Source organism: Phyllobates terribilis, unplaced genomic scaffold (genome assembly GCF_046119375.1).
Source record: "Phyllobates terribilis strain yellow unplaced genomic scaffold, ASM4611937v1 Scaffold_65__1_contigs__length_7625178, whole genome shotgun sequence".
Lineage (NCBI taxonomy): Eukaryota > Metazoa > Chordata > Amphibia > Anura > Dendrobatidae > Phyllobates > Phyllobates terribilis.
This window is the reverse complement of record NW_027362825.1, coordinates 6,751,390-6,757,712: the sequence shown is the minus strand read 5'-3', so window position 1 is coordinate 6,757,712 and position 6,323 is coordinate 6,751,390.

Sequence of the window (6,323 nt, the reverse complement as noted above, 5' to 3'; positions counted from 1 at the left end):
CACTTCAGAGTGCAGACTGTCCAGCTCACTAGGGGGCGCTGTTTGCACTTTTGCTTCAGCTGCTAGCGAAGGAGTAGTGGGAGCTGCGGGCACTGGGGTGGCCCCACCCTGGTAACATTGGATAGCAGTATTTGATGTTTCCAGGGGCTGCAGACCCTTTATAGCCATGTCCTTCAGCGTGTCAAAGGTGGCATCTGGATGATCTTAGGCCCACCACCGTACAGTTCTGCTCTCCTCCTGGGACCTTAACCCCTGGATGAATTGTTCTGTCAGTATTTTACTCTCATCATGTATGCTGGCTGGACTAACCTGTTTCAGGGCCCGCAGCGCCTCTTGTAAGCGCCAGGCGTAGTCCCGGACACTGTCCTCAGGTTTCTGGGTACAATGGTAGAACCTCATCTGGAGATCTGTCTCAGTGCGGTTCTCAAAGACAGCTTGGAGTTTCTTGAATATGATGGATACTGACTCCTGGTCTGAGGCTGGCCAAGTTTCAACTTCCCGCTCTGCAACACCAGTCAATTGTCCCAGTACAACAGCGGCTCTCTGTTTGCCAGTCATAGAGTACATATCCAACACACCGCATATTTTCCTTTTGAATCCAGACAGGGTGTCTAGTTTACCATCGTACTGGGGAAGCCATTTTGCTCCAGGGATGTACGGCAGGGCCATGGGTATGACTGGAATCGCGACCCCTGCTGGTGGGGTGGGTGCTTCAGCTTGTTCAGCGCCGGGCGCGAGTTGAGCATAGGGAGCGTTAACCGGTGCCCCGGCGTTTTGCTGGTCGTCGGCCATGGTTGCGCCACCCTAGTGAACCGTAGCCTACCTTCTGTACTTTCATCGGGTAGGCCGCAGCTCCGCAGGTGAATGTCTTCTTCCAGGACCTTGCGTCTCTCTCACGGCTGACGTCAGAGAATGCACTTGACGACGGTCTCTTTCCAGGACCTGACGCTTCCTGGTTCGACGTCGAGGCGCGAGGCGGGGCCTGGGTTTCACGCGCTTCCAGTAGTCACGCCTCTCTGGTTCCCGCGGTTATGCCCCTCTTCTTCCCGCGCGGCGGTGTGGTAATGACGGCGATGTTCACCACAGTTTAAACACAGTTCAATTACAGCACACAGTACCCGGTGGCAACGGGCATGAAATCCTGTTCGTGACGCCAGAGATGACGCGCCCCCAGGTCAATGGGGTACTCGGCAGCCGGGCCTTTAGATACTGGGGAATGAGATATATGTATGTCACAGTGGCTGCGGCCCGGTCCATGGCCTAGGGCAGTCCACAAAAAGAGGATTATTTACAAGGGAGTTGTAGTTTGTCCGGTAATCGGTATCAGCGCTGCTGCAGACCTCTGGAGCAGTTGATAGGACAGCTTGGTTGGAACGGCTCCCCACAGGTGGAGAGGGCCCCAGGGCAGTGTAGGATGGATGGGGATGCAGGTGAGAGGTGGCCAGGTCGGATCAGGGGGAATGACGGACACGCACACAGGGGTTCGCTTCAGTACCTTTACTGCTGTGATAACTGGTACGGTCCAGGGTACTCGGTGGTAAGGGTGCACTTCTGGACTCTCCCCAGTGAGTGGGTATAAGGCCTCCTGATCCTTTGCTTCCTCTTTCTAAGCTTCTGACCTGCCTGGAGCTAGGCCTGGCTTCTATGCTGCTTCTCTCTCGCTCACCTGCTGGGTTTGTAGTAGGACTTTCCTCTGGCAATCACTCTCCCTGGACGCTGGGGCCTTCGTGGTTCCTAGTCCTGTCAATGGGTTTAGCTTCAGGTCGACCGGGGACTTGTAGTCCTCCTGGTATGCCGGTGATTCCTACTGGGTGTAGATGCCCCCGTAGGCGCGGACCCGGTGTCCGGCTGGTATTCTGGGGTGAGCCTATGATGCACCTCTGGCTTCTTATCACTTCTCTCCTTGCCTCCGGCCACACTCGGGGCCCTCAACTCAGGCTTCAGCATGTGCTGCAAGCCTCAACTTGCCTCAGCACAGCAGCCAGCATGCTGCTACTTCACTGAGCACACTCTTAACTGATCTAGCAGACTGATCTGACTTCCTAACTCCACCCTCCAATATATATGTCCCTGACAGGCTCCCTCTGGTGGTATGAGGTGGAAGGGTGGAGGTGTTTGTGTGTAGCGAGTGCCTCTTGTGGAGAAGTCCATCCATGCACCCTTTTGGGTCCTGTGGTACCTGTGAACAGCAGGGTGCCACATATGTATAGAGATGACTACTCTTAGTATGCACCTGTACACACCAGTTTTCTGTTTGGAAGTGACAATCAGTCTTTTGTTATTTATATACTGGAAGGCTGGGTCCAGCCTGGAGGGTCCTCTGGCATGGGATTATACTCGGACTTGTTCCTAAGCATGTTCGTGAAAGCGGAGATCAATGCTAGAAGCCAGAAGTATAAGAGCTTTCAGGGAAGATGGTAGATACCTGCCTGCCAATTCATCATTAATTCGACCAGACAGGCTCTGCCAGAAGGTTACCACCAGGGTTTCTTCTTTCCAGGCTAGCTTCACAGCCAGTGTATGGATGCATCGAGCATAGTCTGCTGGAAACAAGTAGGTGTGGAGAGAGAAGTATATCTGACACTGGTTAATGAAGACATGGCTCTCCTTGGGATCTCCATCGTAGCGGAACGGGGGCGGAAGCTGAAACTTAGCTGTTCCTCCAGAAACTGGAGCCATTGGTGGTTTCCTTGGAGAGGCAGTCTGTCCTGTAGTAGGATGGTCAGACAGAGTATAGGCGGGGGAGAGGAAGAACATCATGGCGGTCAGATCCTGCAACTGAGTTGCCACCACATTAATAGTCTGCATCATCTGGTCTTGACACTCTCGTTGAAAATGGACTTTCTCGCACAGCACTTGTACGTTAGACTTGGGGTCTCTGGGTCCCGATTTGTCAGCAGAGTCCATGGCCTTAAAATCCTGTAACGCTAATGGGTGTGTGCCCACTGTGCGACGGTCCGGGCTTACTCTGGAGGGGTGTGACTAAGTGTCTACCGGGTATTCACTAAAGCCTCTGATGGTGAGGATAGGCTGGGCCACCGGTAGACACCAAGTACCACTCCAGGGCAATCCTGGGGACTGCAGCAGCTGACCAGAGTGTCAGAAACTCGGGCACGGGGTACAGTTGGGTGAGACAATAGCGTAGTCAGACGGTCCAAAGTCGGAGCAGAAAGGACAGGTTCTGAATTCATAGCCGAGATCAGGAGCAGAGAGATCAGGATAAACGAGAAGGTAAGAAAGGTCAATAATAGGTGAGACAAAACAAGAATATGCCAATGCAGGAAGCAAGAGACTAAGCTACTAGAACCTAAGTTCAGGCGAGGAATGGAGGTGGAGACACATAATATATCACCTGCTGGCAGGTGATAAGCCAGGGAAGCAGATCTCTGCAGAGCAGAATGGATACAAATTTCTGCATCGTTAGGCCACACCCCTATCACTCACAAACAGCAGAGCTGGAAGAGAAGCATAAGGCAACTCAAAGCGACGGTCAGGTACTGGGTGGAGCAGAGCGAAACACATGGTGAGTAGGGCTGCGCTTAGAAGGCATGCGATTTGCCAGCATAACACATATCTGTTACACAGGCATGTTATAACATCAACTCTTGCTTGAGAAGACTTTATTAGCTCTATTGGAATATTGTCACATCCAAAGGCTTTGTTGTTTGACAGAAGCTTTATCGCAGCAATGACATCGTCTTTCAGGATGTTTGGTTTTCCATCATTTCCAGTCTCAGTGTCATGCTCCTGGGTTCAAACCCTCAAGCCTGTGTTTTGTTGTCGGCTTCTCTGTCCACCAAGCCACAGCAGACACACCTTTTCTCCGGGTATTTAGGTTTTGTTATTCTGACTGCAGTCTGTTTAGCATTACACAGGTGTTTTTATTTGCCTGCCTTATCACCTTATAGGTGCAGCTGTATATTCTTTTCTCCTGCTGGCATTTCCTGCTGTTGATAGTCTCTTTTTATGTTCAGCCATTCTGCTGTAGTTTAAAGCCAGTGAGTGAAATTCCAGCTAGGGTTTATCTCTTTGCTGTTTCTGTTCCTTACTCTGCACCCATTTTCTGTTTCTTTTTAGGAAGTAGGCTTCATATTATCTAACATTACATACTTTATACTTTATTTTGTATTTTGTGGTTTATTTTACTCACTTTGGGATCTTTATTTTTCAGCACACTTTCCTTTTTGTAGGTAATTCACACTCTGCTCTACCTCCGGTTCTTTAGGAGGAACTTGAAGCGCTCACAGCCTATCAGGCAGCATAGGTCCGAGTTTACATCTGCTAGTTTGTGGTTAGGGCTATCTCAGCTCACATATGAACCACTAGGGACTGCGGGGTCAGGATCTCTTGTCTGTACAAGAACCGGCAGGGTCAGTTGCAGTTTTTTACCTATTATCCCGAGTGAGTTGCTGCTCTAGCATAACACTCAGTTTTTTTCCCATATCACTGAATCGTCCTTGTAGAGGCGCTCTGTTTACTCTTTCCATCTTTCCTTGATCTGTTCTGGCAGAGTTTGTTCCTGTTGGCATCTTTCCACATTTCCATTCTTGGTTGAATCTTTCATGGTATCTCTTTGATATTTAGTTATTTTGCCTTCCTGGTCTTGCCCCTCAGATGTTCGCTTTCTATCTCTGTACATATCTTTTGGTAATAAAGTTCTTTGTCTGCTCGAATGGCTCTCTTTAGTCTTTTACTGATGCTATCTGTGTCCTGCTTGTTACCTTTTGCCATTCATCTTTCTTTGATGATCTTTAGGGTATCATATGTTAAACATTGCTGTGGAGATCTCTTCTGCCGCTTATTTATTTTCTTACTGGCATCTTCAGTAATAATAATCTTCACATGTGTTCATCATTCCTTAGACTTTCTGTCATCCATGTCCAGTGATGTAAATTGGTTGTGCAGACCATTCCAAAAAACTTCAGATATCTTAGTCAAATCGAAGCTGGAACAGCTTGTTGTCTATTCCTTTTGCACAGCTTGACTTTAATCTTTGATGTCAAAAGTTCATGATCAGTTCTACAGATAGCTACTGGCCTTGTTTTCACTGTAATGATTGACGACCTCCATCTTTGGCAAACACATATGTTGTCAATCTGAATTTTATAGGCCCCATTAATTGATGTCCATGTATAGTCTTCGATTTGTGATTTTGGAAGAAGGTGTTCATAATGGACAGTTGATTTGTCATACAAAAGGCAATGAATCTTCCTCCATCCCCATTTTGTTCACCAAGTTCAAAGTTGTCAACAACAGTTCCATGTTAGCCATGGACCACTTTGGTATTCAAGTCTCCAATAATAATGAGTACGTCTTCTTTGGTGTCTTGCTAAATTCCTGTTGAACTTGATCGTAGCTTAGCATCCTCCCCCTAGGCATCCATTGTTGGTCAATAGACTTGTATAACTGTGACATGGCTTGTCGCTCCTTGTAGTCGTATCGAGATGACTCTATTACTGACTGCATTGTACTTCAGGACATAATCGGCCAATCTTCGGTTGATAATAAAAGTGACATTGTTTTAGTCTTCGGTATTGTTCCCAGAATAGCAGACCCAATGTACGTTTTATTGGAAATGTCTGGATTGAGTCCATCTTAATTCATAAATTCTAATTCTAAGTAAGTCGAGTCCTGTTCTGTCTATTTCAGCTTTGACAATGTTGACCTTGCCTTGGTTCATGGTTCGTACATTAAGTTTCCTTTCGACCAAGCGAAATAATCATATTTGTCAGTGAAATCACTTTGGAGTTTATATAACTTATTAACAAGCTTTCATTGGCTCTTTATTGGAAGGATTATAAACAAAACAGTAATTCTGCAACTGATTTTTGGCATTTTCAATTTTACCCTAGTCACCAAATAAAGTGTTATCTTTATTCAGTAGGTCAGTATGATTATGGTGATGTCACATTTATATAGTTTTATTATTTTGTACAATTAATGCACTGTGAAAAAAAAATCACTTATTTTTGTGTTGTCATATTTTGAGAGCCCTACGTTTTGAAATATACCATCAGTGAATCTGTATCATGGCTTACTTTTTGGGTGACAATCCGTAGTTATCACTGGTGCTATTTTGCAGCAACTTTTGTAGCACTTTTTATTAAGTTAGGTTCCTTCACACAGGCGTATAAGAATCGCTCATAGTTTCATCCAGAAAAGTTGGATCATTTATTTCTCCCTTGTCATCTGTATACAATCCTTTTTTTTTCTTTACAGCAGCAGCTATTAATTGTTTACGGGTCCATTTACAGTTTCCCATGCAACAGAATTGCAATGTATCCATAAAAAACGGATGCTGTACTGTGGCTCCGTATGGCACC